General features: G+C 35.0%; 1 protein-coding gene across 7 annotated transcripts in view; it reads right to left on the bottom strand.

The window, feature by feature from the left end:
• tns1b (tensin 1b) overlaps positions 1-27,500 on the bottom strand; it is a 549,979-nt gene that overhangs the window by 317,447 nt on the left and 205,032 nt on the right. Inside the window, exon 1 of one of the 7 annotated variants that reach the window (XM_056465916.1) lies at positions 19,033-19,134. The exons of the other annotated variants lie outside the window; for them this stretch is intronic. The gene's annotated coding sequence lies outside the window, so the exon portion shown is untranslated. Of the gene's footprint in view, positions 1-19,032; positions 19,135-27,500 lie in introns of those variants that run through there. 7 annotated transcript variants of the gene reach the window in all.

The raw sequence follows: 27,500 nt of genomic DNA on the forward strand, positions 1-27,500 counted from the left end.
GATAGAGCCAATTCGGTGGATGGGGATGATTGGAAGGCCATGATCAGTAAGGGCCGATGGAACGAATTTGGCTAGGACACCGGGGTTACACCCCTACTCTTTATGAGAAGTGCCATGGGATTTTTAATGACCACAGAGAGTCATGACCTCGGTTTAACGTCTCATCCGAAAGACAGCACTCACTGACATGGTGTCCCCTTTACTATGCTCGGTCATGAGCACCCCCTGCTGGCCTTACTAACGCCACTTCCAACAGCAACCTAGTTTTCCCATGTGGTCTCCCATCCAGGTACTGACCAGGCTCAGCCCTGCTTATCTTCAGTGAGTAACCGGTCTTGGGCTGCAGGGTGAAATGGCTGCGGCTATAAAAATAATTAAATTAAAAAATAATTTAAATATATAAATGTAGATGCTGAATCACTGACATGTGTTGGTTTGCAGTGAGTCACAGTTCTAAAGTTAATTTTCAAACTGTTTATTTTATTTTCAAGATCTGAGGTGAACTACCTGCTGCTGCTTTCAGTAGTATGGCAATAAATGTCACATAAAATGGCATTCAAACTCACATTACTAGCATTTAACACTGAATAAAGCACATGAGGTGTACCTGAGGTGATCATTGTCAGTTTATCCTGCTGTTTATCCCCAAGAATTAGAGGCCGTTTCTAAAATATAAATTTCAGGAGTTGGTTAAAACAAAAACTATATTCCTTCTATCGCGTACCACTGCTTTTGTTGAAAACACAGTTTAAATCAGCCATTAGGCTCAATAAGCTGGATTTATACTTTCGCCTGACGCTGCATCACACACCTCCACTGACTGCGCGCGCACCTCATGAAACAGACGAGGCTTTTATACTTTACGTGTTCGCCGTTGTGATATTTTTTTTAAATGACAAGGGGCGGTCAAAAGAAACTGACCGTAAAGTCAGACAGATAAACAGAGAAATAGAAAGTTTCCGGAACTACGTCAAATCATTAATGTAATTCAGTATTTTTTAACTAATTATTTTTATGAATTATTTAAATGATTATAAAGATTTTTATAACCATTCACGATTTTTTTAATCAAACTTTGATGCATCACTTGCTTTTGTTCATATCTCGGACAGTTTTACCTATTAAAGTTTATTAAAATGTTAATGACAACAGATCAAGGGCTAATCTACAAATACCTATTTTTATTATGGCAAGAATAAAAGCAAAAAAAAAAAGCACACTTACTAAAAAATACAGATGTTATTTTATTTAGCTCCGCTCCATTACTGTCTGGCTAGTTTCTGTCCTCTTCTTATGCTAAAAAGGCAATAATAGTCTAACAATCCTGACCATTATCACCAATAAAGCCTAGAAACACAGGGCGTCAGTATATTGTAAACCGATAGGTTCAAATATTCCTTTCCAGTTATCAAAGAAATAGTTTGTTACTTCATTTTAGTTTTGCAACTATTAAATTGTTTCAAATTCAAAATTGTAATCTATACATCAGTGTAAAACCTATGACTGGTGGAGAAACATATTTCTGAAATTGTGTACCTGGGTCTCCACTTTTGCCATGGCCTCTTTTGGCTTTAACAAACTTATCCCTCAGGTTTTTCCAAACCTTTTAACAAAAACTGCTGTTCCAATTTCTAGCCAAGAATTTTTGATCATCTGGTTATCTCTATGATCACGAATCATAACGGTATCTGTATAGTCTACCTGTTTCAGACAAATATCTTAAAGGTGATTCAACTCAAATCAAACTGCACTGTTCGTTCAATTAAAAAAAAAGCATGCGCTCCGCCATCCGAAACCATGTCGCACGCACCCAAAGCGGACCTCTGCAAACACAGTGATGATGTCACATTCGCTGTGAACTAGCAGACGCGTTGAGTATAAACCAGGCTATAGTCAGGCACACTGCTGTTGGTGTCGTCAATAAAACACACTGCGCTTGCACGTGTTTTGAACCAGGAGTGCAACACCTAGTTCAACCACTAAGTGACAAACACACCGCACCTTTAAATATATTTACCTGAAACTCACATTTAGTATCTACTTTACGAACATTAGGAGTACAAACATTAAAAAGACGATGCTGCTGGAGTTCACCTAATAGCCACTGGTGTTGCTAATAACAGCGTTTCTATTTACTATGACCTTTTATGTGAAGCTGCTTTGACACAATCTACATTGTAAAAGCGCTATACAAATAATGGTGAATTTAATTAAATTCTAAATTCTACATACAGTACAGCCTCTTAAACAGTCAACAATGTACAACGATGATTTTATAGTAATTAAACGATGCAAAACAAAGAAAACAGAGTTAACAAGATGGCTAAACTACCAAAATATATGCCTAATACAAATGCCTGAAATGCATGCAGTCACATCCCATAGAGTCAATAACAATTTTCTACAGACTCTTCAAATAGAAATCATGTAAACAAACATACAATATTCATACAATACAAAATAAAGCCCCCCCATTCACTCTATGTCATTATGAAATAAATGCTATACATACCTTACATCTGACATGCTATAATCCTGAATGTTCTGCAGTGTGAATGTGGCTGTGTGTTTTCCAGCTGCGGTAGATTCAAGCACATTTTGATGATTCAGTGAGCTTTGCTTCACACACACATAAACACACACACTTTTATTGACCTCCGTCTGCAAACAAGAGCCTGACTGATAAAAAGGCATAATCAAACACAGCGGGTTCGGGTCAAACGCAGCGTTTGGAGTGACCCTTCACACACACACATACATATGAAGATGTGTGATGTCATTTCAGCAGATTCTAGATCTAGTGTTGATCAGCACGCAATGAGAACACGCAGATCTGATGGGTTTATAATATCACGGGCAATGACCAGACGTCACATAATAACAGACGTTTCATCTGCATGTGGTTATCACTCAACAAAAGACCTTGCTTTGAGTTTGTAGTTTAAAACGCACAGAGGTTTGAAAGATACAGAGTGTACAGAGGCTGAAACTGTTGGAGTAACAGGGGGATGGAAGGAACAATTGATAGAATGAAAGAACAACAGATGGAATGATAGAACAATACATGGATAGTTTGAATGAGAGAATGAAAAGATGATGGATGGATGGATGGATGGAAATGATAGACAGATAAATAGAATGATGGACAAATATATAAATGAATAGATTGAAAGACAGCACGGAAAACGATTGATAGTTATAGAATGATAGATAGAATGATAAAAATATATAATATTGGATGGATAGATGGATGGATGGATGGATGGAACAATAGATAGAACAAAAGAATTACTGACTGACAGACAGACAGACAGACAGACAGACAGACAGGCAGGCAGGCAGGCAGACAGACAGACAGATAGATAGAATGAAAGAACAATAGATAAAATGATAGAGAGAAGGAACAATAGATCAATAGAAAGAAAGACCGAACAAGCAAATGTTAGAATGTACAAACAATAGAACGAACGAATGAACAAAAGATAGAATGATAGATTGGATCAATGTGCGGTTGGACAGACAGAGATAGACAGATGGATGGATGGATGGATGGATGGATGGATGGAAAGACTGATGGATGGATGGATGGATGGATGGATGGATGGATGGATGGATGGATGGATGGATGGATGGATGGATGACCGCGTGGATGACCGGGTGGATGACCAGGTGGATGGATGGATGAATGTATAGAACATAGTAACAATATATAGAATGATATATAGAATAAACAACAGATAGAAAAAACGATAGAACAATAAATAGAAGGAATAAACAAACAAACGAATGATGGAGCACACAATAAAACGAACGAACAAAAGATAGAACGATAGATGCGACGGACAGAGATTTCAATGGAACAATTGGAGGCTAGAATGATAGGACATAAGAATGATAGGATGCTAGAATGATAAAAGGGTGGATGGATGGATGGATCAATAGATATAACATAAAAACAATAGATAAAATGATAGTTAGAACAAAATAACAATAAACAGACAGACAGACAGACAGACAGACAGACAGACAGACAGACAGACAGACAGACAGACAGACAGACAGACAGACAGATAGATAGATAGATACAACAGAAGAAGAATAAATAGAATGATAGATATAACAATAGACAGAATGATAGAGCGAATGAATGATAGAACAAACAAAAGACAGAATGATAGATTGGGTGAACTGATGGACAGACATTTATATAGAGCAATAGGACGCTAGAAAGAAAGATGGATGGATGGATGGACGGATAGACCGATGGACGGATGGACAGATGGATGTAACGAAAGAACAATAGACTGAATGATAGACAGACAGACAGATATATGGTCTTCATCCAGACACACACTCGACTGTACTCCACCCAACAGGGAAGCTCATAACACACACACTAATATCCCTCATGGCAGTGCCAGTGTCACACACACCCAGTCTTCTTCTAATAAAAAATGATCTCTCTCTGTCTGTATCTCTCAATCTGTATCTCTCTCTCTCTCTCGCTCTCGCTCTGACTCTGTACAGTATTTTCTGCTCTTCCTCCTGATCTCATGGCTCATGTTGTTACTCAGCTGGCCTGCTGTTTACATATCTTCTATACAGTCTTGATTACTCCATGTTCTCCAGCAGTTTGGGTGTTGCTGTTTGTTTTGCCAACTGTATCTAAGCCTGCAGCGCTGAGAATTGAGTAGGAAGAGGAACACATAAATCATGAATGATGAGCAATCATACTCCAGTGGCTGACAGGGGATGCCCAGACAGATGCATGCTGTTCGGCAAAACATACGCGCCAACAATGATGTAAGCTTGCTCCGCCCACATTACACGGCAGTTTTCAAGTGAAATGTAATGTGTCTTTTGTTTTTTATTTGTGCTTCTCTCTCTCTCGGTGTGTGTGTGTGTGTGTGTGTGTGTGTGTGTGTGTGTGTGTTTCTAAAAAAAAGCTATACATTACACTGTAAAAAAACTATTAAATTTCTCAACTTCAATTTTTTAGTAGAATCAAATGAACGTTTCTAGTCATCTCATCTCAAATCAGTCAAACTGACTTAACACATTACGTTAAACTTTGTATAGCTAAAAAATGTAGTGGAAACTTGATTAACTTATTAAATTAAGTTAATGTAACATAAAAGCATTCTTTCTTTCATATAATGTATGAATATATTATTACAAATGCATATTAATGTTGCTTTATTAGTAAAATGTGAAAATATAGCAGATTCACTTACAACAAACTTGTGTTCTAATTTAATTTATTTAAATTATACTAATTTAATTTAAACAAAAAATTGCTGCAAATTTAATTTAATTCAATAAATTATTTTTTATTATTTTTTATTTTATTTAAACAAAAATTTGTTGCAAGCTTCATTTCATTTAATTTCATTTAATTTATTTAAACAAAAATTAGTTGGAAGTTTATTTTAATTTCATTTAAACAAAACTTTGTTGCAAGTTTAATTTAATTTAATTTAATTTAATTTAATTTAATTTAATTTAATTTAATTTAATTTAATTTAATTTAATTTAATTTAATTTAATTTAATTTAATTTAATTTAATTTAATTTAATTTAATTTAATTTAAGTTTGTTGCAAGTTTCATTTAATTTACTTTAATTTAATTCATTTTATTTTATATTATTTTATTTTTTTTAAATTGTTGCAAGTTTAATTTAATTTAATTTTAATTTATTTTATTTAAACAAAAGTTTGTTGCAAGCTTAAGTTAAATTAAATTAAATTTAATGAAATGAAATTAAATTTATTTAAACAAAACCGTTTCAAGTTTATGCTAATTTGATTTAATTCAATTTATTTTATTTTATTTAAACAAAAAAATGTTGCAAGCTTAATTTAATTTAATTTAATTTAATTTAATTTAATTTAATTTAATTTAATTTAATTTAATTTAATTTAATTTAATTTAATTTAATTTAATTTAATTTAATTTAATTTAATTTCAGATCTTTATGTAGTACTGTTATTAGCAAATCTCGATTATGATATAACTTATTGCACAGTTTTGCAAAAATGTGCATAGATGGATGCATTTCCAGTGAGCCTGGATTACTGTTTAGAATCTGTTGGAAGGCTGAGATAGCAGACACAGTCCATACGAAAACACTTCACCAAAACAAATGACTCTCTAGGGTGCATGTGATGTTTAGAAGTGTGCAACACTTTTAGTGTGCTTAACTGCTCTTTGCATGACCTCTCAAAGGGTGATCATTAGTCTTTAGAGCAATAATCTGCTTCATAAAGTCTATGTTGGAAGTCTATGTAGGAAGTTAATTTGTTAAAACAAATGTAAAAAAAAAACAAAAAACAAAGATAGCTGGAAGTGAAGCAAATGGAAATATTTGCTTCTAATTTGCATTTGGTATTTTGTATTATAATATTTTAGATGCATTTCCATCAAAATGTTGAACGTTGAAGCAAATCTTTTTAAAGTTCGCATAAATTATTATTTTTTTATATTTCAGGATTATTTATTTATTTATTTATTTATTTATTTATTTATTTATTTATTAAACTTGATGAGTTTTTTTTTCTTGTGGGAAACAAATCTGTGAAGACATGAGTTGATTTGATTGTTGTGTTTGTATCAAATGCCAAACTTTAAATTAAATCTACCTACTGGTACTAATAAAGTCAACTGAACTGAAATTGTTAGAGTGGCTGACTATGATATTGGTAACCTAGCAACCAACAGTAAAAAGGCAAGCAGACAGACAGCTGATTGGTCACTTCAGCGTAACATTCGCTAGGTCAGAGTATATTCATCAAATGTATTTCCCTCTCCCTATATTTGAATAAACCCTTTTCAAACATTTCCAAAAACAGAAAAAGTTAGCAAAAATATATATTTTTTTTAAAGTTTAAGGATTTTTATATAAAATTTGGTGTTTCCATCATTCATTTCTTATTCGATACCTTAAAATAAGTATTAAGGCCTGCATGAACCAAGGTTACTATAGTTAATGAAAACGAACGAAAAAAAAGGAAAACTAGAATTAAAAAACTTAAAAAAAAACTAGAACCAACTAAAACTGTATTGTGCACAGACAAAACTAACTGAAACTAACTCAAATTAAAGCAAAAACGTCCTTTCTTTTACTTCACGCTGCCAGGTGTTTGACCGTACAGCAAATCAGAGTCTGTAATCCTGATGCCATTGGCACATCAAGCTGGTCCTCCTCCAGTGATCGTCGCTGTTGCTCCCACGACAAAAACATTAAATACGACCCGAGCAGACACTCAAAAGTATTAATTTAACACATTTGTGCACAATACCGGGTTTTATTTCTGTATTAGTGATCGTGATCACGAACGAGTCGTTTCTTTTTATCTTCTAAGTGAACTGGCTGAACTAATTCACCAAATCAAACTGAATCATTTCAAACGATTCACGTCTCCAGTAACATTAAGCACTTTTCCACAAGCAACCTACTATTTAAATGCCTGATAACCCCCACCCCCCCCCCCCCCCCCTCCATCCCTTGAAATTAACCAATATAAATTGAGTTATTTAGTTATAATATCAGTACACTGAGATCAGATTTGAGAAGCAGTGAACCGTACTGCACATGTGTGGTTCAGTGAATCGAGCACAAAAAGTATATGACAGCCTGCTGTGACTAAACTAAACTTGAACAACTGCACCAGGTAAAGTGAGGGCTTAAATGAGAGGATATGGTAAATTGTAAGTTTATTTCATAACAGAGAGTTGTAATGGAATTTTCAATAATTTATGTATTTTGTGCATTCAATCCCTCATAGCAAACTAACAGTAAGAGGGGCATGGTTAAGAATATTTTGTCTGAAGCCGTCAAACTGACATCAGAGAAGGACCGCCGCTCCAAACGCAGAAGCAAATGCTTAGATCTTAGTTGAAGATTACCAAAACAAACTTTTTTTTTCAGTGGATTAATTTGCGTGGATTATTCTTCGGCTAAAGAATAACAGTGTGTGTTAGCAACATTAACAAGACTTTAACACAGACACATGCATCTCACTTTTATTCTGTGTGCATCTAGACTGGAAGGAAAATAATAATAATAATAGCTGTTCATACGCAAAAACTTTTCTTATGGAGAGTCTTATGGAGAGGCAAAGTGATAGTGACAGACTAAGAGCTGCAGTTTAAATAATATCTGAACATGCCTCTCATTTTACTCAAATAACAGAGTTACACAAACCCGAGTAATCCATACAGATTCACTTTCGCCATCCAGACAACTCATACTTCGTGTCCCATGACAAGCGGTCGCTGAGGTCAAAGCCTGTGTACCTTAATAATCCCTACATGAAGTCTCATAGCACACATGACAGATGAGAGAGATCAAAGCATTTTTTTAAAATTGCATGTTCTCTTAAACCTAATACCGTATGTGTGTATACACTACCTGACAAATGCCTTGTCGTGGACCCCAGTTGTAAAAGCAACAAATAATAACTTGACTTTTAATTGATCAGTCGGAAAAGTGGCAGAAGGTTGATTTTTCCGCTGAATCATCTGTTGAACTGCATCCCAATCATCACAAATACTGCAGAAGACCTACTGGAACCCATATGGACCCAAGATTCTCATAGAAATCAGTCAAGTTTGGTGAAGGAACAATCATGGTTTGGGTTACATTCAGTATGGGGGTGTGCGAGAGATCTGCAGAGTGGAGGCTGAGCTATTAAGACATTTGTGCTGCCCATTACATTAGCAGGATAGCGCTTCTTCTCATACTTCAGCCTCCACATCAAATCTCCTGAAAGCAAAGAAGGTCAAGGTGCTCCAGGATTGGCTAGCCCAATCACCAGTAATGAACATTATTGAGTATGTCTGTGGTAAGATGAAGGAGAAGGCATTGAAGATGAATCCAACGAATCTTGATGAACTCTGGGAGTCCTGCAGGAATGATTTCTTTGCCATTCCAGATGACTTTATTATTAAGTTATTTGAGTCATTGCAGAGTTGTATAGATGCAGTCCTCCAAGCTCATGGGAGTCAAACACAATATTCATTCTTTTGCCACTGCACCATGACTTTATATTCTATACTGGACATTATTCCTGTTAAGTGACAACACTTTTGTCTAAGCAAAGTCAGACCTTACTGTCCTAATTAAATAATTAAAAATCAAGGCTTGATCATATTTTATTTTGGTAAAATAAATGTAATCTAGAAGCCTTTCATATAAGCCACTTCTGATACCAAATGATCAACTAGAAGTCAAGTTTTTATTTGCTGAACCTAAAACTTGGATAGGCGACAAGACTTTTGTCAGGTAGTGTATGTTGAGGGCAAAATAAGCAAATAATAGATACATTTAAATTAATTAGGCCTCCTGTGAAATGTTCTAAAACATTAACCTAGTTAACCCTTTAATAGCACAGCTGAATACTAGTATCTTGCAAAATAACTAGTAAAATATCAAGTGCGGTCATCGTGGCAAAGACAAATAATAAAATAGCTATTAGAAATTAGCTATTAAAACTGTTATGTTTTTAAAATTTGTTGGAAAAAAAAGATCTCTTCCTTAAAAATGACCTATTATGCCCCTTTTAATAAGATGTAAAATAAGTCTCTGATGTCCCTAGAGTGTGTATGTGGTGTATGTGAAGTTTCAGCTCAAAATCCTAAACAATGAAACTCTTTAAAACTGCCCCTTTTAGATCTTGATCCAAATTGTGGCGTTTTGGTGACTGTCACTTTAAATTCAAATGAGGAACTTTTTTAAAAGCGCGTGGAGCTATAAATGCGTACATGTGTCAGCATAGTGGCAGATTCAAAACTCTAATGGCAGACGGCTACTTCTCACTCAGGGCTGTTTATGCTATCGAGGGAGAGATTGTCACCATTGGGCGGGGCTTTTCCCCCTCTGAACATGTACAAAGGGAGAATGTTGATCAAAGTTTTTACGAAGTGTGATTATGAAAAACAGAATTAATACATTTTTACCATTAGAGGCTGGTTATATTCACAGACTGCTGCCACACAACTGTGTTTAAACCCCTTATAAAAGTGATTTTTGCATAATAGGACCCCTTAAAACTTTAATATTTAAAAAAAAATTCAAAGGAGGACTAATAATCTTTGACTTCAACTGTGAATACACTGCGGAATTAAAATCAGTTACAAATGCTGATTTTAAACATTCTGCCTGATTTCAAAAGAATTCAGCTATCAGTAAAAAATGCAGGATTTTCTTCATCATTTCATGATCCTCTCTGCAGGAATTTCTGCATTTCCCATCTGGATGTGCTCATAACTAAACATCTGATGCTATGACGCAAGATGTTTCTTGTCAGCAAGTGAAGTACATGTGTTCACATCACAAACCGTGTCTCCTGAGGTAAATGATCCCGCTGTGTGAGAGACTTACTCCTCGTGAACTCTGAAGCGAGAAATGAATGTCACTAACAGGCTTACAAACATCTGGAAAAGAAGCTCTGCTGAGTGGATGCAGTGATAAGCAATCGCCACTCATGCTGACTCTACACATATGAAACTCAATTCACTCAATATTTTGGAGAATTTGATAACATAGATATTTCAGGTAAGCATTTAAATATATGTTCACAGTATTTCCTATTATATATATTTTTCATCTTTTTAAGTCAGAATTATTAAAGCCCCTTAGATTTTTTTTCTGTTTTAAATATTTCCTAAATGATGTTTAACAGAGCAAGGAAATTTTCACAGTATGTCTGATAATATTTTTTTCTTCTGAAGAAAGTCTTATTTGTTTCATTTATTTGCCTAATTACCCTAACCTGCCTAGTTAAACTAATTAACCTAGTTAAACCTTTAAATGTCAGTTTAAGCTGTATAGAAGTGTCTCGAAAAATATCTAGTCAAATATTATTTACTGTCATCATGACAAAGATAAAATAAATCAGTTATTAGAAATGAGTTATTAAAACTATTATGTTTAGTAATGTGTTGACAAAATATTCTCTCGGTTAAACAGAAATTGGGGGAAAAAATAAACATAAAAAAATAATAATTTAATAATTCTGATTGCAACTGTATTTCTTTCAGTTTCGCAAAAATAAAAGCATTTATTACATTTTAGGGTCAAGATTTTTAGCACCTAAGACGTTTTTTATTGACTACAGAACAAATAGTTGTCAAATGATTTAATTCCTAGTTAGCCAAATTAACCTACAGTAATTAAAGCCTTTACATTGCACATTAGGCTGATTACTAGTATCTTGCATGAAATAAAAATAAAACAGAAAAAAATACTCTCTCACTTTCTGTGTGTGCGTTTGCGCGTGGTGTGTATGTGCGTGTGGAAAACATATTTATTGCATGTGTCTAATTAAAAATTTTAGATAACTTTTGTGGAAATAAAAATGTCAAAATTGATGTTAAACATAGGTAAAATATTCTTTATCCATGTTCCGACATGTTGTTCCATCCTTATTCAGAATAACATACATTAATATAAAATAAAACAATATACTTATTCTGACTTGTACTTACACATGTAAGATATAAGAGTTATATAAGAAATATATCACACATATTCACACAAGATGTTGATATATTTTAAATTATTTTTAATTGGTGCTGAAAAATCATAATTTCTTGTTCTACATATGCCTGACAAATTTTTGTGGTATAAACTATTGTTGTGCTAAACATTGTAGTGTGTGACTTCTGCTAATCATTGAAAATAAAACAATTAATTAATTTAGTTAATTAATTAATAATTATAACAATAATAACAATAATAATAACAATAATGAATAATAACAATAAACAATAATGATAATAAACAATAACAATAATAATAATAATAATAATAGTGATAATAATAGTGATAAATAACAACAACAACAATAATAGTCATAAATGAATAACAACAATATAATAATAATTACTGTTATTATTATTATTATTATTATTATTATTATTTATATTATTATTATTATTATTATTATTATAAATAAATGCAATATATTATATATAATAATAACAATAATAATAAATAAATATATAAATAAATAAACAAATAAATATCAATAATAATAACAATAACAACAACAATAATAATAATAATATTAACAATAATAATAATAATAACAATAATGATAACAAAAAAATAATAATAATAAAATATTCTGGAAAAAATCTTTTTGAATCTGAACATGAATCATCTAAACTGATTCATTAAAATGAACAGTTTGAACTGATTAATGAAAATGAATCAAATTGAAATTAAACACTAGCATTCATAAAAACAGCAACAAACAAGACATTTCCTCCAAAACTATTAAGAAATACTTTGTGACTCACAATCTGACTGAAAACATAACTATACTGCGGTTTCATATCCTTTGAATCATATAATCCTCTCAACTGCTTTACTTTTCAGCCAAATGACAACTATCATCACCTCCAGCTTCCATCTCATCCAATTTCCCTCTATAAATTTCAGGAAACTTTATTCCGGCGCCTAAAAAGCAGAGAGGGCGTTCACTTCCTTCAAGAGCCGTCTCACTCTTCAACAGTATTGAACATCAAATGCTTCAATCTGTCACTGACCTCACGATCTGAAACTGTTTACCTTCCATAATTAGAGTCACAAAGGCTTGTTGTGAACATCAGAAGAGACCTGGATGTTAACAGCTCATTTATAGTGGACGGGCACACCCTAAAAGCAAGAAGGCCCATGTGAAGGCATTGTTTTCAGCAGGAGAAAACCGGAGCCGCTGCATAATGCTGAGGACGTGCAAAAAGCTGAGAAATACAGACAAGAATCAAAGACTGGGAGCAGAGCCAGAGAGGAGAAACAGGGAAACAGTGGAGTCTCATGGACGAAACTAACAGCTTAAATAATCTCGCTTTGCCCTCTACGTCCAGAAACGGTGCAGTAATCAACCTTCAGCGCCCTAACAAATGCATAGCAATGTACCAAAGAGCAGTCAGAACATCCTTGAAGCTGCGTAGTAATGCATCTGGCGACCCCCCAGAAACTTTTATAGTGAATTAATAGAACATCCTAGAAACTGCATAGCAACACAATCACAATGGATGCCCTAGCAACCATTGGGCGTTTGATTATATCAAATGTTCTTGTTGTGATTAATTGCTGAGGCTTTTATCACGGTATACAGTATTATCGTAATATTGGCCTAACCCTCTATGGCAGTGTTTCTCAACTGGTGGGTCGCAACCCAAAAGTGGGTCGCGGGAACATTTTCAGTGGGTCGGGGAGTGTGTGGTCAAAAAAAAACAACAAAAGCTTAATTTTTAACTTATTTTGCTTATACCGGACTTTTATTTTGAATGCGCGCTCGACAACCGTACAGTTTGACATGTGAAATATTATTTAATTATAGCAACAAACATGTCGAAGCGCAAGTACGACCCCGAATATAAAGCATGGATTTACATATTTTGACGACAAAAAAGGCTTAAAACCTCAGTGTGTCATATGTAGTGAGGTGCTCTCACAAGAGAGCAGGAAACCTAAATTAAAATGACATTTAGAAACCAAACATCTCTGTTGCAAGGAAAAACCTGTGGACTATTTTCAAAGACGACTCCAGTAGCTGAGGGCATCACAAAAGTGCATACATTTAGTTAAATGACAGCAATAAAACATTGTTCATTTGTAAGTCTTGGTGATTTTCTCATGATTTATCTGTCAATACTTGTGTATGTTAACAAATAAATACAAATTAATTATAATTCCTAAAATTATATTATAGTTCCTAAAAAATGGGTTGATGACCATGTGAAAATGTGGGTCCCATGGCCAAACCAGTTGTGAACCACTGCTCTATGGCATGCTGTTACACCCAGGTAACAAAGCAGTATTTTGGCCCACGAACCACCCCCTTTATATATATTTTTTTAATAAAATATCACAAAAACGTCTAATAATAAGCTGGTGACTAATGAAATTTGAGGTGGGTGTGGATTTGACTTGTCCTCTGGGGGCAAAAGAGCCCTTTTTGGGACCATAGCCTGCTTGAGCACACTGCTAGCAGACTGTAAGATAGATTTAACTGTTTAACATGTTTAAATTTAATCATCTTGTTGTGATTAATTGCTGAGGCTTTTATCACAGTATACAGTATTATCATAATATTGGCCTAACCCTCTATGCCAGTGTTTCTCAACTGGTGGGTCGCAACCCAAAAGTGGGTCGCGGGAACATTTTCAGTGGGTCGGGAGTGCGTGGTCAAAAAAACAACAACAAAAGTTTAACTTTTAACTTATTTTGCTTATACCGGACTTTTATTTTGAAATGCGCGCTCGACGACCGTACAGTTTGACATGTGAAATATTATTTAATTATAGCAAAAAATATGTCATATTATATTATAAATATTAAAAATACGTGTGATAAGCATGGATACGTGAAGAAGCATATTTGATTGAGAAAAGTCACTTTTTGTTATTATCTATATACTAAACTGGTAGTTTTTCATTTGTTGCCTCAGGGCAATATTGTGCAGTTAGACCACTTTTGTAAAAACAATAACATCCTATGGAGGGAAATGTCCAGAAATATATACAGTTGAAGTCCAAATGTTTAAAGGAGAGAAGATTTCTTCAACACACTTCTAAACATGATAGTTTTAATAACTCATGTCTAATAACTGATTTATTTTATCTTTGCCATGATGACAGTAAATAATATTTGACTAGATATTTTTCAAGACACTTCTATACAGCTTAAAGTGACATTTAAAGGCTTAACTGGGTTAATTAGGTTAACTAGGCAGGTTAGGGTAATTAGGCAAGTTATTATATAAAGATGGTTTGTTCTGTAGACCAGTGTTTCCCAACCCTGTTCCTGGAGGCACACCAACAGTTCATGTTTTGGATGTCTCCCTCATCTGACCCATTAACTTCAGGTTTTGGAGTCTCTTCTAATGTTCTGATGAGTTGTTTCAGGTGTGTTTGATTAGGGAGAGAATGAAAATGTGTACTGTTAGTGTGCCTTCAGGAACAGGGTTGGGAAACTCTGCTGTAGACCATCGAAAAAATATAAAGGGGCTAATAATTTTTGGGCGCAGTGGGTAGCACAATCGCCTCACAGCAAGAAGGTTGCTGGATCGAGCTCCGGATGGACCAGTTGGCGTTTCTGTGTGGAGTTTGCATGTTCTCCCCGTGTTCGCGTGGGTTTCCTCCGGGTGCTCCGGTTACCCCAACAAGTCCAAATACATGTGGTAGAGGTGAATTGGGTAAGCTAAATTGTCAGTAGTGTATGTATGTGTGAATGTGTGTGTATGGATGTTTCCCAGTGATGGGTTGCAGCTGAAAGGGCATTCCCTGTGTAAAACATATGCTGGATAAGTTGGAGGTTCATTCCGCTGTGGCGACCCCAGATTAATAAAGGGACTAACCCGAAAAGAAAATGAATGAAAAAATGAGTCGGCAGTTCATTCTGCTGTGGCGACCACTGAAATAGAGACTAAGCCGAAGGAAAATGAATGAATGAATCACAAAATACAGAAAACTGCTTATTACAGATATTTTAACAGTGTGCTACAGAGTTCTGTACAGTCAAACACGGCTCACATTCTCCACAGAATGTGTGTCTATTTTCCCTTTGGACGACATTCAAGAAAAATAAACCCTTTAAAACATAATGACCATCTTCCAAAGTGTGGAGGGGGTCAATTTAGTCATTTCTGAAAGTGGGGGTCATGTCCTTCATAGCTATAATAGATGCTACGGCCCTGCCAAGCTCATCTCAATGCCAAACCCAGAGTCTAGCCAGCTATACAACCACTTCACCAACCCATGTTCACCCAAACCCTCTCTATTACATACCAGACATAAATCATCCCCTAATGACAAACTAGTCTCTCTGAAGTAAGTCCCCAGAATGGGAGACAGGCCATTGGATTTGAAATGATGCTGAAAGGCGCTACCAGGGTGAGACTATGAGAAAGTAGCTTGTGTGTTGATGGCCTGTGCTGTATAGCGACATAAGCTGACTAAGGGTTAGAACGGCAAAACCACTTCTGAAGTAACGCTTGCTGCAGGACTGTATTTAAATGAGGCATGACGGTCCGCAGCTTACTGCATGGCCACAGGCTCGTACAGCAGCGAGATAAAAACAGAATACACTCAGCATGTGTGCAGAATTAACAAAGGGTCACTGGTTAAACCGAGCAGGACTGGGTGGTATAGAATTTAAATGGCAATTTGGTATAAACAGTTGAAGTCAGAATTATTACACTGTAAAACCCAACAGTCAACTTTATCAAATGAAATGAGTTTAGTTAACTTAAAATTGAAAGCTAATTCTACTCATTTGAATAGAGTTTTCAACTCCGTGTTTAAGGTCATGAGTAAATTAAATACATCATTACTTCAACTTAAATGGAGTAAGTTCACAGTACTCATAATGATTAGTTTGACTCAAATGGTTTGTTGCAATCTGTTTCCTCAAATGGTTTGAGTTGCCTTAACTTTTTGGGTTTTACAGTACTCAGTTGGTTTGAGTTCTCTTCATTTATTGGGTTTTACTGTGCTCAAATTGCTTCGTTTACTCAAATGGATTAAGTTCACAGTACTCATTTGGATTAGTTTTTGAACTTAAATGGTTTGTTGCAATCAGTTTCCTCAAATAGTTTGAGTTACCTTAACTATTTGGGTTTTACAGTGTAGACATCCTGAATTATTAGCTCCCTTGTATATTTTTTCCCCAATTTCTGTTTAACGTTTTTTTTTCCAACACATTTTTAAACATACTAGTTTTAATAACTCATTTATAATAACTAGGGCCAGACGGAATCTACTGACATTTTCTGCTATTTTTGTGTTCAAAATCTGCAAATTTCTGCGGAATTAATTTGGGAGTATCATAACTAAAAACTTAATATATGAAATAAAAAGTAATACCTTTTTAACTTTTATTTAATGTTTACAGTGCAAATCCAATTAGATCCACTTTATTTGGTAAACAAAGCAAGTCTCTCATGTAATATATCTACTAAACGAATATATTAAATATATATTATATATATAAAAATTATATATATATAAAATATAATATATTAAATATATTAAAATATTACTGTACAAATTGTATTGTAAATAAATAAAATTAATATTTTCATATTAGTCAATAATATTATTGTAATTTATTTAAAAACTGAATAAATGTACATTTACACACATTTACTCAAGTAAATAAACAGAATCAATGATGGGCTAAAAATGTGTGGAAATCTGTGGAATTCTGTGCGCGCAGAGTCTGTGTGAGCCTAGTAATAGCTGATTTTTGCCATGATGAGAGTACATAATATTTTACAAGATATTTTTTCAACTTTGTTGCATTTGAAATTAGCACAATTTTTAAGATTAAATAAAAAAAGATCCCGGTCTTTTTCTTTTGGGACTCCCTTCTAAAACACAGGCAATGTCATTGACCCTTGACACAAAAGGTTATAAATTGTTAGATAAACTGCTACTTGTGGCAAGAAAATGCATCCTTATTAGATGAATATCCCCTGTCTTCCGAGGTGCAAGTCATTTATTAAATAAAGAAAAGATTCACGCGGCTTCTCCTGCCGCAGCAAATTCCCTCTTTACTGTTAATATTTGGTGCCAGTTAATCAGGAAGTGGCGATTTTGTTCTCTTGGACTGATTGGATGGAAACACTGCTTTATTCACAAATGTTTTATGCCATATTCCAGGTTTGCACATAAATTTAATTCACATTTTTGGATGGAAACATATGCAAGTTAGGGTAATTAGGCAAGTCACTGTATAAGTTTTGTTCTGTATACAATTGAAAACAATATATATTATCTTGAATAAAGTTCACATAAAAAATGGTGAAATTACGAAAAAAAAAATGGTAAAAAATTAAACAAACCCAATATCTAGCTATAAAATATTCAAGACTTCCACCCTGGGAAACATCCATACTTACTCATTCACACAAATACACTACAGACGATTTAGTTTACCAATTTCACCTAAACCCCATGTTTTTGGACTTGTGGGTGAACCCGGAGCACAAGGAGGAAACCCACGTCTACACAGGGAGAACATGCAATCTCCACACAGAAACTGACCCAGTTGAGGCTCAAACCAGCGACCTTCTTGCTGTGAGGCGATTGTACTACCAACTGTGAATGAGTGTGTGTGGATGTTTCCCATTGCACTTTAACATGAAGGGTGGATTAAATCCCAAAAAGGGGACTAATAATATTGACGTTAAAATGTTATTTTCATTTTTAATTTTTTTCAAACTGCTTTTATTCTAGCCAAAATAAATCAAATAAGACTTCCTCTTGTATAAAAATATTATAGGAACATCATTTGGGAAATATTTGAAAAAAAAAATAATAATAATAAAAGAAAATTGACTTTAACTGTTTATGGTTCTTACAACTTTTCAAAGGTCAATTTTAAGCACTTTTCAAAGCCTTTCCAGGTGTATTTTTAATCTTTTCCAGCATTCCATGATATAACGTTAAATAAAACTGTTGTCATGCCTTTTTCTACTATATTTTCTACATTTCTACTATAAACAGAAGCTCGCAATGTTTGCCCCCCATCTGAGCTCTTCTGATAGTCCACTGCCATGGACCTGACAGAGATGAGCAGAGCTGTGTGTGAAAGTTGAACATCTTTCAACTTGACATGGTGTATAAAAAACTTCAAAAGATGAGAGACGCGAGCGTAACCGTCAAACACGCCCGTCAATCACGTGTTTACTTTGAAAAACAATGGAAAAGAAAAAAGTTATGGCATGTTTGCCTCAAGCCCAACATTGAATTACTCTCATTTACTCATTTTATTAAGTATTTTCATTATTATTTTAGTAGGTAATTATTATTACTTATTTAGTTATTGTAATGAATATAACACAATTGCATTTTCAAGCCTTTTATCCACAATCTAATCACTTTTACAAACTTGCAAACATTAGATTCAAGCCTTATTTAAGGATTTGCAGCACCCGTACGAACCCAGTATATAAAATACCAACAATGAACTCTCTTAAAATCATCATTATTTTTTACACGTCAATAAAAGCCTTACCTGGTAACATATTCCGTTAAATGAAGTTAAGTGCAGATAAAAGTCCTATAGCTTAATTTCCGAATGCGTGGCAGTGTATTTTGGTGCTAAACAACTGTTTCTTCTGTGCTGTAAAATGGTATGGGGAGGAGAGCGTGTGTACAGGAGATCCTGCTGCTCAGTCCAGAACACACACGCTTCCTGTCAACCACACCTCAAGGAGACGAGAAACTTTTAAAGAACAACCGCTGACTTTCATCAAATAATCTCTACTTATTATTTATTACATTTATAAAATAAAATGTTTCAGGGGTTTCTATATAATCAGACTTTTCCTCTCAAAAGCTCTCAAAATGCTTTCTGTAGAAGAAAAATCTCCATATCTCCTCTGTGATTGAACGCATGCTTTTGGATAAAGATAATTTAGTGCTGGATGTGGACGAGTTTGTAATTCTATGAATCCTGTATCACATAATTATTTACGTTAAAATGTTTTTTTATATGTGGGATCTTCAAATATGTCCTGTGAGATCCACATTCCAGGAGAGTTTGATTTTAACCCCAATCAAACATATGCTAGATTCAGATGGGGTGTCTGCATCAATCCTGGTGAGATCATCATGACACAACAGTCAGTTCCATTGGACTGCAACACAACTTAAAAAGGCAAATTTTGGCACCTAGTCAATAATAAACGCAAATTGTCTAGCACTTTGGTAACATGCATCCATTTTTAATGCATGAGATGCCACTTTTCTGATGCAAGTTTCCATGGAGTAACCATTTCAGTGCCCAATAAAGATTTACAAAACGACTTTTGGATTGCTCACTATTAGAAATATCAGACCACAAAACCTCAAAGTTTGTCAAAAAACTACAGTAGGTAATCCAGCCATCGATTTGAACATGGGTAATGAAAGAGAAACACAAACATTGTAGATGTGAACAGCTATAAAGCCACCAAATCCCTTACGTCTGCGTGAGAAACAACTACAGTCCAAATAGGGCTTAATGGGTCAGTTCCAACAACAATTAAAATAGCTATTATTTACTCCCCCTTATGTTGTTCCATCCCCTGAGACATTTGTTCATATTTGGTATACACATTAAGATATTTTAGATTAAATCTGATAGCACTCTTGTCCTCCATAGACAACAACAGTCCAGAGATCAAAATCAAAAACTTATCAAGCAACGATAATCCTTTTTTATGCGCACGTAGGGCTCTATTTTAATGATCTTAGCATAAAGTCTAAAGTGCATGGCGCAAAAGCATTAAGGGCGTGTCCGAATGCACTTTTGCTATTTTAAGGATGGAAAAATACACTCTGCGTTGCGGTGCATGGTCTAACAGGGTTGTGCTTATTCTCTTAAAGAGATATGAGTGTGTTTTTAGCATAACGTGTATTAAACCAATCAGATTCTTATCTCACATTCCCTTTAAGAGTCAGTTGCGTTGCACCATGGCGCATTTGCCATTTACATGGCAGACTTTGTAAGAAAAACTGAAGCGAGAAAACAGCTTACACAGACCATATGTAGCACGAGGATAAAGAACAAGCCTTCGGCCTTTTTACTTTCTCTTTACTTTAGTTTTACACCTTAATTTAATCCTTTACTTGTGTGAAGGAAACGGTGTTGTTCGTACTCCACTGAAGACATCCATTAGCCTACATATTTTGTTTGTTGAGCACAAAGATTTGTTTCAAAACAATTTCTAAATTCAGTTCTAATTTCCAGCAAATGAATAAACGAACAATAATAATGAAGTGTGGTTAAAAAATTGAGTTATTTCCAAACACACATCCTATTCTTATGCTCCATGTGGTGATGCAAACATCTCTAAAACCCGAGAGGTAGGCAAATCTGAACATGTTTTTATTAAAACAAATCTAAATATGTATATAATAAAAAAAATACTAACAATAATAACATTATACAAAGGCAAACTTTCATGAATAAACTGTAAAAAGCCCCCAGAGATGAGGCATGGAGACAGGGGCTGTTATATTTATGTAGAAAATAGTCATTTTTGTAACATTTTAATCCTTTAAGTTTTTTTCTGATGTGAAGATATTTGTGCATTGTGTAAGCGTTTTGGACCTACATAGGCACATAACTAACGCTGGACTTTAGATCAGCTTTTAGTTGGTCAATGGCGTGGCCTATTTTAGTTCCTTTAAATAGCAACGCACCAACAATGCACCTTAACATGCCTCCTTTATAGACCGGCACAACCATGAGTCCACAAAGTGGCACAAATGGATTTGCTATTTAAACAACGTGGTGCAAAATGTGAAAATTAGGGCTGCACTGGTCTGAAAATAGCAACAAATCGTGGCAAACACGTCTTGCGCCTTATTGCGCCGGGTGTATGATAGGACCTATAAAACTTAAATAACCACTTTATTTAACAGTTTCTTCTCAGTGTCAGTGGAGCACAGTTAGAATTGCGCATTATTGTCCATGAATCATGGGGTGTGTTGGTGCGTTATTATTTTGAAGAACTGAAATAGACCGCACAATTGACCAATTAAAAGCTGGTCTAAAGTCCAACACAGAGTGCATCATTTATGTGCCTATGCAGGTCCAAACACGTACACATTGCTTAATACATACAGAATGTAGAGCAATACATAAATATCTTTACATATGAAAAAAAAAGGATTAAAAAATGATGAATCAAAAATTACTATTTTCTTCATAAATATAAAAGCCCCAGCCTCTTTCATCTTGAGGGGCCTTTTACAGTTTATTCATGACAATTTGCCTTTGTACAATGTTTTAATAACTAGTATTGTATTATTATATGCATATTTATATTTGTTTCAATAAAAACAAGTTTAGATTCGTCCACCTGTCGGGTTTTGAAGACGTGCATGTGGTGCATGTGGAGAGCAGAGAGTGTGTCACCTACAGGTGGTTTGTCAAGTCCACTCACCTACATGAACCACACTCAGAATTGCATGGTGTTGATAAGAAAGTACTGAAAGTTGGCTAAAGCTAAAATTTGTTGAGGTTTGAAAATGTAAACTGTTATTATCTTGAATAAAGTGCCCTTAACAAGTGGTTAAATTGCAGAAAACTAGAAAATAATGAAACAAATCCAATTTCTTGCTACAAAATAACAAGAAATGCTCAAGACTTCCACTGAAGGGTGGATTCAATCCCAAAATATGGATCCAAGACCAAAATATTTTCCTCGCAGGCCCTCTCTTTTAACTTGTTCTGTTTTGAGCAATTAATTGTGCCAAAAAAATCAGATCACTGGATAATGGATGCCCCAGCTGAAAGCCACAGAACAATGGATAGCTGTGAGCAAGGGAAGAGATGATGGGAAATCATTGCGGTCAGTGCACTTTGTTTACAAACATCAAGGACGCAAGTCACAAATCTGGTTACACACATGCTAACCAAACAAGAACCAATCCCCAGTACAGTCAGGAACCATATGGGCTTCACACTAGGATACAACGGACAGGGTGGAGCACGGCTTTTCCTGCAGAAGGGGAAAAACACCCCGGACTAGCTCCCCATGACCAAACCCAGCTTCTGAGTCACCCAATGTTCTTCTTGGCTATGCAGATCTTGGATGAGGACCCATCATTGTTCTGTCCACACTTAGTTCCTCTATTTGTCCTCAATTGAGACCTTTACATCTTTAAAAGCTCCATAAGGTCAGCACAGCGAGAACTAAAAGTCATTTAAGCTGAAAAAACACAGCCAAATCCAGGAAGCCATTGGCTCCCATCGCAACTCCAACCCATCTGACCAATTCAGGAGCGAAATTTGCACTCCTCAAGTGGCTGAAAAAATAAACACTGTAAGGTTATAAGTCTCTTGCTAGCAGCCGGCAAGCAAGAAACATTGAGTTGAGGAAATGAGGTGAAGCATCGTAAAAAGACAATTCTGTGTTTTCAGAGCCTCACGCCAGGACTAACAATGTGCTATGATCTTAAATGGTTATTAAAAAAAAAAAGAAGAAGAGGGAATGAAAAAGATCGCTTAGCTGTTTAAGAACGAGGTGATTTATGGTGGTCAGAGTCAGTTCATTTTCTCACACTGACTCCCCAGGAGCTGGACTAAACATTACTCATGCCGTTCCCTTCCAGAGCCATTTTTAACCCACAAACCAAGTCAAAAAACATTACCAGCACAAATACTAAGCATCTCATTGTACATACTTAATGTTTGTCTAAGCGCTACTGCTTCAGTATCAAACACCAGTACTGTGATCACAGACTGCGTATGTACTCATGAAACTGCCAAGAGTGGATTGTTTTATATTATTAGCATACCTTCATTTAGGTGTGCAATATAGATGACTAAACATTCTTAAATTATATTGAAGGTTTTAAGAAAAGAAGAAACAGAGAACTTACAAAGAGGGTAAACTAAGATGACGCGACAATGTAAATTACTTTAAATTGCGCATACATATTCTACTCTTTAAAATCTAATTATGAACCTGTAAACAGAGGATACTACATCTTGTTAATTTAATTATATTCCATTTAGTTAATTAGTTATCTTAAGACTTTCAGCTATCCAATAGCATACAGTCCATAAAGTATATCTATCTAGATCCATTCATCCATCCATATATCCACCCATCCATATATAAATCCATATATCTATCCATTCATATATCCATTGATCTATATATCCATCCATATATCCTTATATGCATCAATACATCCATCCATCCATCCATCCATCCATATGTCCATCCATCCATATTTACATCCATCCATATATTCATCCATCCATTCATCTATCCATCCATCCATCCATATATCCATCCATCCATCCATATATCCATCCATATATTCATCCATAAATCCACCCATCCATATATAAATCCATAGATCCATCCATCCACGTATCCATCCATCCATATATCAGTCCATTCGTCGATCTATCTATCTATCTATCTATCTATCTATCTATCTATCTATCTATCTATCTATCTGTCTATCCGTCTGTCTGTCTGTCTCCAGTAATGATAAAGGGGGAAATCATCCTTGTAACCCAATGCCATACATCTACAACAATAAACACAAATCTTGGTCTACACTAAAATAAATATTAGAAACAATATAATTAAACATTAATAGTAGGCTTCACAAGTGAAACGTTTAAATATATACACATTTTACTCACATAATTGTGAACTAAATGTAGATCAGACCTTATTTTATGAACAACCAATCCAGAAATCCGAATAGTTCCAAAGGGTTCACAAACTTTTGCATGTAACTGTACACATAAATAAACCAACTATGCTATGCACATGCTATGTTTTTCAAAATACTGCTACATAGCTGATCAGAAAGATAAACTGTCCATTCGTTTACATCAACAGTGCCAAAACAGAAGGCTCCCAGTGATTACATGAACAATATTTGATTTGAAAAGAAACTTCGAGAAAAGATTAACTAATGATAATAAAAAAAATGATTATACTAAACGTGCAAAATGTAAATGCAAAACGTATGCTATAAATGTTAAGGTCACACTTTACTTTAACATATATTTCACGCTATTAACAAACCATTAAAGACTTTTAGCTCAATAAACAACTAATTAGCTGCTTATTAATAGTTAGCAAGGAAGTAGAAGGGTTTAGGTATTGGGTAGGAACATAAAATAACAATCACAGGCTAATAAACATAATACGCTGGTAATAAGCCAGTTGTAAATTGCGTGGATTGCTCCTAACGTGTTACAAATGGTAAATTGCCTCATGAAACCATGTGTTTTTTTTATGAATGGTCCAATTTTTATTATAGTCTGCTTTAATATCCACATGCATGCTACTACAATGAGGCCATAAACTATCCATGTGTGTTTAAAGAGGATTTAGATTCTATATATAGTACTGGTAGGATCTGGAATGGCCGACTGGAGCGCAAACAACGACATCAGAGCATAGACATTCTATAGCCTTCATATATTACCAAATACGGATGCATTGCTCAATAGAGTAAATGACTAATGGCTTTATCTTGTGGTCGGTCCACAGCAGTCTAGGATATTTGCATCCTGCTGCTCCATAGGTTAAGTAGGAAGTTTTTTTTTTACACATTGTGATCATATTTCTCACCGCCAACAAAAACAAGCATTTCAGGGGCCCAAGGTAAAGCTGCTGTGTATATTTTTTTGATGAATACTTTCTCCTCTTTGATTTTTTTTTCTTTTTTGAGTGAACAAATTCTTCTTGTTCACTTCCATGCAATGACATTATTTGAATAAATCTCGACCGTTTATATTCCACGACTGCTGCACTGCCATTAAAGAAAGTTTAAAACTGCATTTGCTAAGCCGGGCTGTAAAGAAACCTGTTTCATCATTGGATACCAAAATCAAACTTGCGCTTTATATAAGAAATTACGAAAAAAAATAGTCAACAACACTACTAACTAAACAAATCTGAACTGATAAACTGGTTAACAATTTGAGTCACTGATTGAGTGCCTGTGACACACACACACACACACCCTTGTACAGACATCAATCTTTATGAGGACTCCGCATACACGTAGTAGTTTTTATACTGTACAGACTATATATTCATCTCACAGGAAAAAAATGTACCCATGAGGTCAAAATATATTGGTATTGCTATACTTGTGGGGACATTTATTCCCCATAACATAAGGAATACAAGGTACAGACATACCCAAACACACATATACAGAAAATGTATCTTAATATTTATTAAATGAACAAAACTTTTACTGTCACCGAACAAAGTGCATTAAGATTCAATGACTCTTACACAAAAAAACTACAGAAAATATAATCCACTGAATCAGTGAGCACCTTTTCAAAGTGAACTGATTCAAAAGATTTAACTATTTAATCTAGCTCATTTCTGTCCCCAGTCTGTCACAAGGACTCGGAAACCACTGCAACGGTTTACAGTGGGTTCATTGCGCACCGGCTTGGAGCAAGTTTAAGCACGTCCTTGAGAATGGACTTGATTTGAATTCCAATAGCTGGAAAATGAAATTACAGTCTCTGGGTGATTGTAAATATAGGCAAGTAAGGTTAAGCGAGAGAGTAAATTAATCATTAGACTCAAAGGCCAGCCATGAGCTGAAGAGAGCCGGCGGCGAACACGTGTGCAGTGCCAACGCACTGCATGTTTTACTGCAAATGCCAAAAGTAAAACAGTGGGAATTAAAAGGTGTGAGAAAACACATTGTCAGAGATGTCAGATACTGCTTCATTCTAATGTCTGACTTGTTTCAATTTTGGGAAAGGTCTCATTCTTTTGTATAATTACTGTCACAAATGGGAACAGAGAAAAAATGACTAGCGATGAGCTTGTTGATGGTTTAAGTCTCAGCTGGGCCAGTTGGTATTTCTGTGTTTGTATGTTCTCCCCGTGTTGGTGTGGGTTTCCTCCTTGTGCTTCGGTTTCCCCCACAGTCCAAAGACATGCGGTACAGGTGAACTGAATAAACTAAATTGGCCGTAGTGTAGGAGTGTGTGTGAATGCGAGAGTGTATGGGTGTTTCTCAGAACTGGGTTGCAGCTAGAAGGGCATCCGCTGTGTAAAACATATGCTGCAATAGTTGGTGGTTCATTCCGCTGTGGTGACCCCTGATAAATAAGGGACGAAGCTGAAGAAAAATGAATGAATATATTAATGATTAGTGATTAATTGATTTATTCATTAACTTTTTTTTATTATTTTACAGGGAAAACCTCATGATTTTGAGATTTTCTTTTTCAAGTGTTCCTGTTCTCTGTTTCATATGTTCATGAAGGCTGCTACACACATTTAAGGTTCAACGGTTTTACTAAAAAAACATTTTTACACCGAACTGAACCGAACCAAAAGCAATCTGCATTGTTCTATCCAAGCTAATTGGAAATATGAGCTCAGGGTTTCATTTTTGAGAACTGAAAAATATGTTCCCTAGACTATGCCTGCTTGCAATTTTTATTTTTAAAAATCCACTAGAGGCAGACGAATACATTTTTGATCATCTAAAACACGTTACTGAGGCCAAAACCTAACAGAAATTAATTTTGAAAGCAAACTACAAGAGAAAAGCCATTGCAGATGTGTGCTTTTACCATGAATTCACATTGCTTTTTAGGATTTTATGTCGTTTCTGGAATCATCCATCCATCAAGCGCCGTTCATAATGAGCTACCAAGCAATGCAATCAAGCTGTCCACATGGAGGTAACGCTCCAATGTTCCCTAGACTACATCTGCTTGCAATTTTTATTTTAAAAAATTCACTAAAGGCAGACGAAGACATTTTTGATCATCTAAAATACGTTACTGAGGCTAAAACCCAGCGGAAACTGATTTCAAAAGCAAACTACAAGAGAAAAGCCATTGCAGATGTGTGCTTTTACCATGATTTCACATTGCTTTTTTGGATTTTGTTAACGAGGTTTCTGGAATCGTCCATTCAACCATCCAGCACTATCTTTAGTGAGCTACCAAGCAATGCAATCAAGCTA

This window comes from Danio aesculapii, chromosome 9 (genome assembly GCF_903798145.1).
Source record: "Danio aesculapii chromosome 9, fDanAes4.1, whole genome shotgun sequence".
Taxonomy (NCBI): Eukaryota; Metazoa; Chordata; class Actinopteri; order Cypriniformes; family Danionidae; genus Danio; species Danio aesculapii.